Here is a 14,224-nt window from a genome sequence, read left to right on the forward strand (position 1 = left end):
AGCAATCTTCCATGTATGAATACTCACAGGATGCAATGACATATGTTCTCGCATATGGGCTCCTAGATTTATTTATTACATTTACGTGCAATTCTGCTTGGGTTGAAATTAGAGATATTTTGTTACCAGGACAATCATCATCGGATCGTCATGATATTACAGCACGTGTGTTCAAACAAAAAGGATAATCTTTACTTGATTTCATTGTGAAGCGTCATGTTTTTACAGAGACACGGTGTTGGGTGCACTCTATTGAATGGCAAAAACGAGGATTGCCACAGGCACACATTCTGATTTGGCTAATTGAAAAAAACCCACCTTGCCAAACTGATCAGATATCAGCAGAAATTCTTGATGTCACCATAGATCCAGTCTTATTTCAGATCATTGTCCAAAATATGTTTCATGCTCCGTGTGCATCACCATACATGTCTGTTTGAAAATGCATTAATGATATCCTAGAGAATTAACTGCTGAGACTATCACTGGTTTTTTTCACCATTAAATAAAATTTGCATTTCAAATCATAATCGCAAATGTCATTTACACACTTAAATACAAAATTCAAATTCAAATTGAAAGCGTTACGACGCACGCAGGGTACAGCTAGTATTATATAAAACATAACATTATATATTTAAAAATACAAATTAAATATTTTTAAATTGTAATTGATATGTCCAAATTAAATTTAATATCAAGAAATCATAAATATTATGATAAGCTATTCGCATACTTATTTAGTTGACAAAATCGAGCAGAAGGAGCAGAAACGAAAGGAGAGAGAAAAAAAAAAAGAAAAACAGTTAAACGAAAAAGAACACTAAGTGAAATGAGTTTATAAGAGGAGATCAACCAAATAAGTTTACTTTGAAGAACAACTATTGTTATTAATTATTGTTACTTAAATTAAATTATTTTCTTTAAATATTTCATATAAATATATATTAATATTATAATATATTAATATACATTAATAATAATACAAAGTATGACATTTGTTGTTATTTAATGATAGAATTCATTAAAAGTATATAAATATGTACTGAATAAAATAAGTTTGTGATAAAATGATAAATGAGGTTTACTTATTGTCAATACATTGGTCATTTTCATTTGCACCTTAAGAAACAGTCAAAAAACATACTATTTGTAACGGGACGGGGCTACCCGACACATTTTGAAAAGACCTAAAAAACATGTTTTTTTAAACTTCTATTTTTTTAAGTTAAACAATTCTATTATTGGTTTATTCTTTTTGCATTATTTAATTAGATGATAAAACAATGGAAACATACAAAAATATTGATTATTACTCAATATTATACAGAAATATAAGCAATAATCCTTAAGTGGGCGGGGCTACCCGACTCTCCCCTATGTTTTTCCAAAGTCCTAACCTAAACATAGGTTAAATTTCAACATATTAGTGTATCCAAAATCCTAAACATTGCTAATAACCTCCCATAGTAGAAATGGATTTAAATGAAATAAAAAATTATTTTCTTTATCCAGGCTAATAATAGTAAAACAAATAGATTTATAATAATTGCAACAACAAAAATCCGAATCTAAGTTTGCGTGTAAATTTAAAATGCACATTTCTTATTTAATTTAAAATTCTAAAACTGATGAACATTTTATCTACAAAAGGCTTTCGAATAATATTCTGAAAAATTACAACCATATTAACGTAGAAATAGGAGGAATGATTTTAAACTATGTACCCTAATAAAAATTTTCAATACCCTATTTCGGAATTCCAATTTTATACAGCAACTTCTCGTGATACAATTTAGCAGTTAGAATCTGGTTTCATTTTCAAAGCACTTAGATAAAATTTTATTGTAATTGGCTTAGTCAAGCACAGTGTAGAATTTCCTCTATATAATTACTAGAAGCTGTAGTCAATTAAAAAGTCTAATGCTCTTGAACCATGTCAGGAAATTGCATATGGCTGGGTGAACTTAAACTTCAAATAGCTTCAAAAAATTATACCATCTTTATTATAAATAAGATTTATAAAAAGGGGCAAAGAATACAAAAAAAGTTGTCTTGAGTAATATTAGTTAACTAAATAAAATGGATTATGAAGAAAATTACTTATTTATTTTGTTTTAGAAAATATTATTGCCTAGCAACAGATATTTATAAATGTAATATTGAATGTCTGTTGCTTTAATAAAAGTATTTAAGGTTTTTGCTTTAAAATTAATTTAAATTTATAAGCATTATCTTATAACTTATTTTTAGTATAATCTTTTAAGCAGTTTGGCGTATAATAATTTTTAAACATTCTCCGTCCATTGCGGCATAGTTGAAAAAAACAATGTTATTGTAGATAATATACTGAAATTCCATTTAAAGTTATTCTGTTAAGCCGTATTTTTCAAGAATGACAACTGAAAAGAGATTTAAATATGTATTTTCGTGTCGTGCAAACTATGGCGTTATTCCTCTTAAGGTATAGTGAGTTTAAACAGTGCCATTTAATTATAGTTCATTATAAGAGAACCCTCATTTTAGATAAAACTGCTTTCTAGTAAAAGCTACCGGCAAACATCTGTTTTGGAAAATTACCATCTTCCCCTGTATTAAACTAAAAATTTCTTCAAAACGTTAGACTTAATGTACATGGCTAAACAAAATTCGTATGGTAGTACACAGTTAAATGAAAAAGGCATATGCAAATAAGATTACAATGTACCAGAATCTAAAATTAGGAAACCAGTAAAACAAATGAGCCCACTAACCCCTACGTCGTTCCGTCATACAATGCCCTTGTCTTTAAAAGCAGATAAAAAATGCTGAAAATCTCACAATGTGCACTAAGATGATAAATGCTTGAAGAAATACTGTCATCAAACATATGAGAGTTCCCGTTTCATCAAACATAGCGTAATCTTGTAATTTAATTATTGTCAACTAACTATTGTCAATGAATATCAACTAATTGTGCATACTCTCTTAGCCATTAATATGAAACTTTCCCAAAATTTTCCATAAATAAAAATTAATACTTCCCAATTAAAAATGAAAAAATGGCTTCAATTGCTCTTGATAATATTCATTTTTTTATAATATAAAGGTTTTTAATGACAATTGTATTGGAAATACATAAAGAAGTACTAGAAAACATTTTAAAACAGTAATGTAAATCAAGAAACTCAAATTCCGTAAATATTTTATTTTTAGAGGAGCCATTTTTGTAATCAAAAGTAAGAAACAGCTTTATTTAGATTAAGCTAAATAAAATATGACGGGGCTCTTTCCTTGAATTTAAATTGCATTCTTAATTTATTCAACTTTTAAAAAGTGCTTTCCTTTTAAACAAACTGCTTAAGATGCTTCTATAAAATTTTTATGCGGTATAGGTAAGGCTATCGCCTTAAAAAGTTTATTTTAATTCCTAAATTTTCCAAAGTCCCCATTAAAATATGTAATGTATTTATAAGAAGCACTTCATTTTTGTTCAAATCCACCTTTCATTGAGCAATTTACAGCCATTTAAAAATATGATAATTTTTTTTCAACTTTTCCAGAATCCGCATTTTAATTAAAAGATTAAGCGACGAAAATTCCTTCACTATGAGAAAAGAAAATATTTGCTTACAATTGAACTAATTGCACCCACATAAACCTATTTCGATTTCTTTTTGCTAAGTTTCCATTTTAGTTTTTAATAATTTTTTAAAGAAGTATAGTTTTTATTTTACTCTCTCCATTGAACATATTGCAGACATCAAAATATATTTCGATATTTTTCCAATTTTTCTTGTTCCCTAGTTGCAATGCAATTATAAGACATGTTCATTTTTATGATTATACGTTGTAAAAAGATGCCGTCTCAAATTACCGGCAATCAGGATCAATTTACCCCAAAATTTATTTTAACAGTAAAGTTTTACTGACAAAATTAGATATACTCTTTTTTATATAGTAATATTAACTATAAAATCACTGAAATATAAACAAATGCTAATGCAAAAATTACGGCATAAAATATTAAGGTAAAAATTTATTTTACGGGAAAATGAGTTTTGAAGAAGCTACACTCAGGGTATCAGTACATTTTACTTTAATCTGGTAGGTACATTTTACCTTAATTTTACCCTAACCTTGATCAGGAATATTTTACAGAGTTAGGCCTAATTTGAACAAATTACAACTATACAATAATTGATCAAATTGTTTGAGTACTTACTTTTTTATTTCTTAATCATCTCATCTTAAGTACTAAATACTTCTTGAATCTCTCAAAAATGGCAAAAGCACTTGATGCAATTTTGATTCTAAAAAACAGATTAGTGAAATTGAAAATCACACATTGAACATTGAAACACATGAATTACATTGAAACACATCTATAAATACTCCATTTTCAAAATTTAATATTTAATCATTAACTAGTCACCTCTGGTAACCTGCTGGTCCACGTTTTTAAATAGGTAGAATCTTAAGTATTTCCAGATTGCAATTCGTACAGTTAAATTTTAGACAATATATAAGTATGAAAAACTCATATTGTTCTAGTGAGAAGGGAGAGTAAATTTAATTTTTGTCTCCTACATGTTCTTATAGTATCATGGCTATCCAGGAATAAAATGTTTAGTCCAACATATGCTAACATTTAAAAAAAAGCAAATCAGCTAATTATACCTATTGCACCTTTGGATAATTGATAACAAATCAAATTACCGACTTTGTTTAAATAAAACTGTTCCCTATTCGCTATCATTAATTATAGGATGAAATGAATTTCATTTATAAGGGTCTTTTCTCCGAAACTAAATGTATTTTAGTTATTATAAACTTCTTTAAGTTTACAGAATACACAGATATATTTTACAGCAAAAATTAAACTTCAAGAAAATAATTTAAATTTAGTTGGCGCTGTTCAAGTTTATAAGGACGGCATAACCAAGTAAATGAGCATTAACGTTCAAAAATTATAATCAGTTTTTGTATTTTTTTAGGCCTTTAATTGGCAATTAAAATAGGCTTTAGCTTGCCAAGCAGTTTTATTTTACTTTCTCAAACCTAGGCGAAGGAGTTGAGACTTAAATAATCTTAAATATGCGTACTTCATTATACAAATAACCGATAAGTTCTGATTTTTCTTATAATGTATGGGATGTTTTCATTTAAACTACAATATTATAAAGTTTGAGAATTTAAAATGGTTAATAAGATTGCACCACTTTTCTACGTAACCTTTATCTTGAAAATTAGCGCAGAATTACATTACAATAATTATAATAAAACAACAATTCTCTTACTTTTAAATTCTTGAATTAAATGCGTAATAAAAGCAGTACAGGAAAATAACTTGATAAATTTTAATATTTACAGCAAAACAATACCTTTGCGATATAATCTTTAGTGTGTGTGTGTGCATGGGTAAGTAGGTGGGTGGGTGTGGGTGTGTCATTTATGTCGACTCAGAACTATGTATCAAAAGTTTTATACAAATAAAGCATAGCATTAAGAACAAGCTTTTAATTTTCGTGAATGCAAATTACTTTTCACTGTAGAGTGTTATTTTAAAGCTTCAATAGTTTAAAAATAAAATAAAATAAAATATTTAAAACTATTTTTCTCCAGTAGATTAAACTTTTCTTTTGTTCTTATCAGACTTAAAAGGAAAAACGTAATACACATCACTGTCGAACAACAAAAGGAATTGAATTTATTATGGTGATTACAAAGTTCATTATGCTTGTGGTTTCATTTACGTTTTTCGTTTAAGATCTGATAAAAATAAATTTTCTTCTTATGAATTTTCTTAAACATAGTTTTTTGTTATTTTTCTGTTTTAGTTTTGTGTCTATAGGTTTCTTTATGTAGATCAAAGAGTGGTCAAAATTTGATTGCTCTGAGATTTTCTTGAACCATTCAGAAAACTGTTGCAACATGTACTGGCAAAGATTTTCAGCTTAAATTTAAGCACTCTATTTAACCATTAGATCACTCATATAATGAACTTTACATTATTAAGTTTATCGAACTACAAAGAATAAAATGGGCCGGCCACGTTATCAGAAAGGATGAAGATCATACCACAAATGCCAGACTAGCATATGCCAGAAACATGCCAGAAGCATATTATATTTAGTCAAACTAATTATTAATTATAATTGCTCTTCATTGCATTAAACTCAATAATTTCCTCCATCGACAATCCATCAATAGTTAGAATTGCTGGTTCAAGTCAATCAATATTAACTTTTGTAACTCACTAATCAATATTTTATATTATTTGCCTAATTATGTGTGTCGTATATTTAGGTATAGAAGTGCATAACCTAAATCAGCATAGCGAATCTGAAATGCATATTTGGTTTTGAATAACGATGAAATTAGCCTAATAAGTATGGGTCAGAGTAACTTAAGTAGATAAAGAGTAATCTACACAATCTATTGTACCAGGGTTTATTGAACCTGAGAATTCGTATTTACTGCATTTACATTAGAAACAAGTACCTAAAACTCACCAAAGTTTCTTCAAGTTTATCGAAATTACTTCCTGAAAAATGATCCATGGAAAAATTGCGGGGAATTAAGATTCTAATAAGATCCTTGTTTGAAAATACGAGCATCGTTGCAAGTTTAGACTTTATGCAACATATCTATTGTTCAATTAATCGGGAGGCACAGAACAGAGTACCAATTCACATTTATCGCTAGTAATCAAGCACATATAACCTGCTGGGAAAGAAGCTGCACTAGCCCCTGCATCGTCCCATCATGTCATGTAAATAATTTTAAATTCAAATAACAAAACATTTTGGAACCTCTGAAATGCACTGTGACGAAACACACTAGAAGGAAGCTGTATCGTCAAATATTGACAATATTAATGAAATATTATCACTCATCATTGTACTAAAAATAACACAATTTCGGGATGACATTAGAGTCAAAAATAGCGAATTATAGCTCATGATTTGCTGAATCATTATAACTGAAAGTTTTATTTCTAAGGGTGTTTTCTAGTCAGCTGCAATTCCATCGCTCTACGTAAGTCGCTTGAAAATTTATTTCTGTTAGTAGATCGTTTCATAAAAGACACTCAAAAGTTCTCTTGTTTTAAAATAAAATCAAATATTACGAAATCATAAACAAAAGTATGTATTTCAACTGAAAAGTGGTCATTGATAAAAAAAAATACATTATTTCACAGAAACTTACAGACTAACTGGTTTAATTCACAATTTTTTTTGCATATTTTAAAATTTCGTACAAGGAATCTGATAAATATTTTAAAATAATACAGTACAATATACACTAAAACAATATTTTTTGAAGCATTTAAAGAATTTTCATACTATATATCATTCACAGAAATTTAAAGTCATTTGGTCGATATTTAACAGCAAGAACAATTATAATTTTTCTTCATTAATTAACAGTTACAAGAACCTTTTTCAATTTGCTTAAGATTTTAATAACGATTAAATAACACTGAAGAAAATTTTTTTGTCGCATGAGAATTTTCATCGGATTTTGAATATTTTCACCCCACTGATTTTATATCCGTAAAAGATTTCTCTCTCCAAGCTATAAATTTTTAATGACATATTTAGTCTATTTTTCCTTAAAATGTAGTTTGGAAACGTTTTATATAAGGCACTGCGTAAATGGTGCAGCAAACTTATAGGGGAGTTAAGGCACATCATCCGGATAAATTTGCAGAACACCTGCCCGTAAACGTCGTCATATGCCTCTAGAGGTGCTTCCATATTATGATCTGTATCTTAATGTGCTTTTGATTAGATCAAAATGTGAAAGCGCCCCGAGGAGCGTACGATGAATTTTCCGAGCATGTGTTTTTAATCCTGATTATGTGCCCTAACTCTTCTTGAAGTTTATCGCAACATTTATGCAATCCCCTGTTATATAAAACTTTAGCAAAAATTTAACTAAAAATTGTAGTTTAAACAATTTGTAGTTTTAGCAGCAAAGCTGATTTCAGATTTGAAATCTTCACTCCAAAATTAGGTACGATCAAGTATTTCTTTAAATGCATCAAAAAATTAATAAATATTTGCAAGTAATAATTTTTCTTTTGCTATGAAAAATTTATCTACAATAATTAAGTTTAAATTTAATGCCGAAATTTAAAAATAGTGAGCTGAGAAAAATAATAACTCGTTTAGATCGTTATCAAAGAAAATATACAAAAGGGGTTAAATTTATCTCCTTTAATTCCTTTAGAAAAATAATGTTATTCAAAAATAAATATTTTTGCTATTTTTTTAAGTATTCTGGTATTTATCACAGCGGTAATTTTAAATATTTTACAGGCTCAAACGCTGTATAAATATTCGATTTTATTTACTTAATGCATGCACCCGATAGAGAAAAAAAAGTAAAGAAAGCAGTATACGTTTTGTCAAGAATTACTAATGATATGCTTTATTTACCCGCTACTGGCAAAAAATTATAAATTAATGATATATGTTGGTGCTTAACTTCGCAGCAATTTTCCTAATGCAGTTCCTCCAAAGTTATTTACGGGAATCTTAAAAAACCTATTAAATGAATGGTTTCCGTTAAAATAAAGTGATTACTGAATAACGTTTCGTTTAAACTTATTCAAGTATTTTTTTTCGAACTAATACTGAAGATTTTCTTTCAATCTTTTATCTTCAGTTAAAATAGCTTTGTATTCCTATTTAATTGAACAACAAAGCAAAAAACGAGTGCGAAAATGTATCTTAATTTTTTAAAACTTATGTTTTGGTAAAAGTGGAATTATTTCTGAAAATCTTGAAAGAAATGGTTAATCAGCTAAAAAGTTAATTAACATGTAAGAACATTTTGGGAAAAAGAATTATAAATGTCTTTTAGAACCACAACTGCTTTAAGTTGTAATTAACTAATAATGATTCTTTCTTCGCTTTTCGCATTGTTTCAGAAATTAGATTGTACTTTTTAATTATAATGAACTTATTTTAATGAAAGGAAATTTAGCAAAAATCATTTATAAAAGTAATAAATCCAAGTAGTAATAAGAGTTTTATTACAGAATATTGATTTGAACTGATTTCTTTCAGGAAAATAAATTTAAATATTACTTAATAATAATATAAAAAGAAAACGTTTAAAAACATTAATATTCAAGCGTAAAATATTAAACTTCCTATACCTACAATCGGAAACAAAATGTTAAGAAAATACGATTTTCAATTAGTTAAGTTCTTCTTTCTTATGAAGGTGTTTCAAGTAAATTAAACAACTGATAATGAGACTTATAGAAGATTATTAAAATCCCATGTTGGAACCAAATTTGAATATAAAAATTTAACTTTTAAATACTTATTTCTGAATTTAAGTTTGAGCTAATTGCATTCCTTTTTATGGGTATAATGTAAAAAAAATTCCGGATAATATTTCGGTACTTAAGGTGGATTTACGTAATTATTGCAAAAATTATGGTTAATCAGATTCTTTGTTCCTTAACATGGTCCGGTAAAAATGGATATAGCTGCTATAAAGTACGTTCATTATGGTTGTAGATCTCTTATATATGTAAACGATAAAGGGGTTAAAAATATGATTTTTCAAATATTTAAGTCCTTTTTTTTCCTAATGCACGTGTTACAAACAAATTAAACAACTGATACAGAGACTTGTAGAAGATTATTAAAAACCGTGTAACCGAATTCTAATATAATAAAATGCATTGCTTGCAAAATTATTACAAATTTATGCCTGTAACAATTAAATATTAAACATTGCAAAATTACATTGGAAAATTATGTTTGGAACTAATTTCTTTCTTTTATCTACGTAGAATTCAAAACAATAGTTTAGTCAATACATGAATTTCTTATTGAAAAGTAAACTACCCATTCCATTTAAGAAAATTGCTAGCATTTATTTGCATATTTTGGCAACTCTGTCTAACATTTTGGATCTCTGCTTTTTTTTTCTTGGTTTCTAGGAATTCTAAAGTCTACTTTTAGTACCGGCATTTAATAACGGACCCATATTGGATTTTTGGAAATCAGCTTTCACCTCCATAGTTTTAACCTAATCCATAACACTAAAAGAATGACTGGACTAAACATTTAAACCTAACTCGCCTCCATGGAGAACGTTGAAACTAAACCTCTCGTATGTTCATTTAATGGAGAAGAAACTAAAACATATCTCAGGTTAGCTGGACGTCAAGGAGATTCTGACCCATGATCTATATGTTACTGAAGATACTGTAAGTCAGTACTATCACCATTGCATACAGGGAGCAGTATACAGACCACTCGCTCAATACTGGGATTCGATCCTGGGTCCCATCAATAGGAAGCGAGAGCTCTATTCTCTAAGCTGTCTTGGTTCGACTGAGTCTAGCTGAAGTGCTCAGATTCCTTCCGCTGAATTTATATCAATATGTTTATAATAATAATGATTTATCAAACAAACCATAAAATAATCTCGTATTTATATCACGTATCATCTTTGGTCTAACATATATTTTGCTTCAGCATATTTCTGAGAAAAATTACGATTATTTGGTATATTTATGAAAAATAAGCAGTTTTCTCTTTGGTTTATAATAGATTAACGAAAAAAGTACGGAATGCTGCTTTTTATCTATGTTTATAATGTTTTTCCGACACAAAACAATATATATTAATTGTAATTCATATAAAACGTGGAAAAAATTTAATATACCTTGTATATCTATGCTTATTACGTAGTTTTTACACATTTTTTTGTTCTTTTTAGTTGAACCGTCAATATTGGGCTCAAGTTATGGCTTTTCCTTCTTATACAAGTTAAAGTATGGTTCTTATGAGTGTGTTCTTTTGTAAGTGTGCTGAAGTTTTGTCAAAATATTAGCTTTCTAATGCATATTGTAAATGTGTCAATTAGTTTGAGATCTTAGTACGTTTTTGAAGATTTTATTTCAAACAAATATGTTTCTTACAAGCTTTCAAGCATACTCTAAACTTTAACTCAAACTGTTAATATTCCTAATAATTTTGCAGAAAATTTGAGGTGTACATAAATTTTTCAAACATATCCTCTTCTAATTAATTAAATATACGTAAAGTAATTTGGCAAACTGCATCAACGTGTGATATAAGATAAATAGTAGTTCCTCCAGAATCGGAACGTGATTGCTTTCGTCACTAAATATTCATCATAATTATACTTAATTGCTCTATCCTGCCAAATTCTCTACTAACGTGTACGTCAAGGACGTAAGATGCGATATATTTCTCGCCATCAAACCGTTTTAATGAGCCAAACAACACTCGTAGAATAACCGAAACGAAATGCACCGAAGACACGCATAATTGCAAAAGTTCTTTAACGAATCCAATTTAATCTCACTTAGGAATGTGTTGCTTAACTTTGTCACTGTAAACATAGTAGCATTAAGTATAAAGTAATTATTTCCTGCCAAGCAGCTATTAAAGAGAAGAAAGAAATATGATTTACGCAAAGTTACCCCCTAGAGTTTTGAAAAAGGAGTTTATAAGAGTGTCTCTAATTTGAGTCTTTGTCTCGAGAGTGTAAATTATTTTATGGCTTGTTACTTAAGAAAAGTGTTTCTAAGAAGCTTAAATTAAGCAATCGTCGTTAGTTCACCCGTAAAGTAAGCAAAAATCTTAGGCTAATACTGTGGAATTTGATTTAGAAAAAACTGATTAAAGTTATAGTTTTAAAATTATTCCTACAAACAATTAACTGTTTTTACACAATAAAGTGCATGAGTATAGTTGATTTAATAACTTAGAACTGTTTTTTTAATAATTTGGAAATAACAGTTGCTTAAGTAAGGAAGTTGAAAAATTGCTTAATTGATCCTACTCTGTAAGAAATTACATGGATTACCCTGGACATTACATTACCAGAAATTACATTACATTGTCCTGGACTGTTTAAAATTTCGTATCAAATTACGGTAAAAAGTAACGATACTCACGATGCCGGTATTTTTTATCATAAAATCTATTTTTACCATAACATGTTACGGAACAAAACATCAGATATACGTAATTTTTACATTAATGGTAATTTTTGCAGTAATTTTATGGTATTACAGTTAAATGCACAGGCACCCTGAGTGCCGGTATTTTTACTCCGATTTTGCAATACATATTTACATTTTGAAGAATTAGTTTAATATTAATGATGTAAAAAAATCAAAATTTATCATCTAATTAAGACAAGAAATTAAATGGATAATGTTTTTGTGTTTCGCTTATCATATTTTCTCAAATACTGGGAAAGAAAGTATTAGGAATGGGGCGCAATAAAAAACCACTAAATTTTGTTATATTTAGTCAAAATCTTTCTGAATAAAATCTCCGCAGACAAAATATTACCTGAATCGTGTTGCATAATTCACGTAAAATTAAGGCGTAAATTGTGAACACTGGAAAATAAGAAGTGTATATTAGTGAGGAAAAGTGTCAAATTACAAGGTTTTTTTCTCGTTCCAGAAAGTTTTTACTTAAAAATTCCGTTCTATCACGATATTGCATATTCGATATATATGTATTGTTCACACAATGATTTGTGTACACGATGCTTGTTTTAAAATAGATCGTTTCTATAAGATATTTAATTTCATGCTTAAACTTTGCTTAAACTAGTTTTTAACATTTTTGCTCATCAAAATTGTTTGTTACACTGCAAAATACTTCGGATCAAACTACTGTATAAAGTATCCACACTATGGATGCGTAAAATCCATTTTACCGTAAAATGCTACACCTTAGTTTTCACCATAATATTTATTTAATTAGAGTGACTCAGTAATTTTACGGTAATTATTACTATAAAAATTATGGTTTATCGGATTTTTTAATTCATTACATATATCGGTAAGAACGGATTTTACGGTAAAAAGTACAGCACCCTGAGTGCTGATACTTTTTAACGTAATTTTAATTCCGAAATTGTTAGAATTTCTGAAGTAATTTACAGCTTACAAGCATTAATTTATTCAAAAATAATGTAAAAATGTTGCTTAATTCCAAATAGTTGACTTCAAAATCAACTATTTTGAGTTATAAGCATGCTTAATTATCCCTATATACATCATTGTCATTAAGCATTTATCTCCAATTCTCTTTATTCCAATTCTCTTATTCAAAACTTAGAAATTGATTAGCACTGTGCAAACATTTAAAGTTTCTTTGAGTGGCAGTAATTGATGACTCAGAATTTGTTTGTCATTACAGAGACTTTTATCTGATACAATCATACCTCATTTGTTGACTTTCACCATTTGTAGGATTTATCAAAACATTTCCCAAATGTTTCCCTCCAAATGTGTTGGAAACGTAACTTCCCAGATATTGCTCTTTCTCTCTCTTTCAACGAAAGCTTTGACCCCGTTTTCTTTTGATTTCAACATCATTTATCAAAAGAGTGCTTTGGCTTAGAAAGTGAGAAAAGGTCGAACCATTAATATTGAGGAATTGAAACAAATAAATAACCATCTTGCACAAGTTCTCTTAGTTTCTCTTTTATTATGCTCTCTTTCATTAGTTTCTCTTAGAAATGGAAGTTAATAGCAGCTGTGAATTTGATTGGTTATATATTACCCAACAAAGAAATTTCATTTTATTTTGTAACAAGAAAAATAGTCAATTCGATACTCTGTTTATGATTGTGTGTGATGTTTCTAAGTTGCATTTGCATCATCGTAAATGATTGAACCATTCGGACAGTCTTTTTTTACATGACTGACAGAACTTCAGTGAAGAATTGTGAACAATAATGTTCCATATTTATTTTCAAAATTATTTTTAGTGATGCAGCACAACAGTTTGAAAAATGTTCTTGAAGTTTCAAAAACTTATGCTGCATTTAAACAAACCCACTATGATAGTGTTTTTGTCACACTTCAAGTTGAATTGCGTCATCATAAATAATTGAACAAATTTATTTTTATCCAGGAAGAGGAACTTTGAGCAAAGTACGGTAGGAAATAATTTTCCTTAAAGACAAAATGTGGAATTTTTTATTTCGTTTTAAGACTTGTGAAAATTACTTTTGGTGATGTATTACTAAGATGAGAAAACGCTTTAAATGCATAATTTTTCATCAGTACGCATTTTATGAAATGCATATAATTTTTTTAAGGAAAATAGCTGATTGTCATGAAATTAATTTAATAAATTTATTCTTAAATTTGATTGTTTTTAATATAACACTAATATTAAATATTAATTTTTGGACGTCGTTTCAAAGTACC

Source organism: Parasteatoda tepidariorum, chromosome 2 (assembly GCF_043381705.1).
Source record: "Parasteatoda tepidariorum isolate YZ-2023 chromosome 2, CAS_Ptep_4.0, whole genome shotgun sequence".
Lineage (NCBI taxonomy): Eukaryota > Metazoa > Arthropoda > Arachnida > Araneae > Theridiidae > Parasteatoda > Parasteatoda tepidariorum.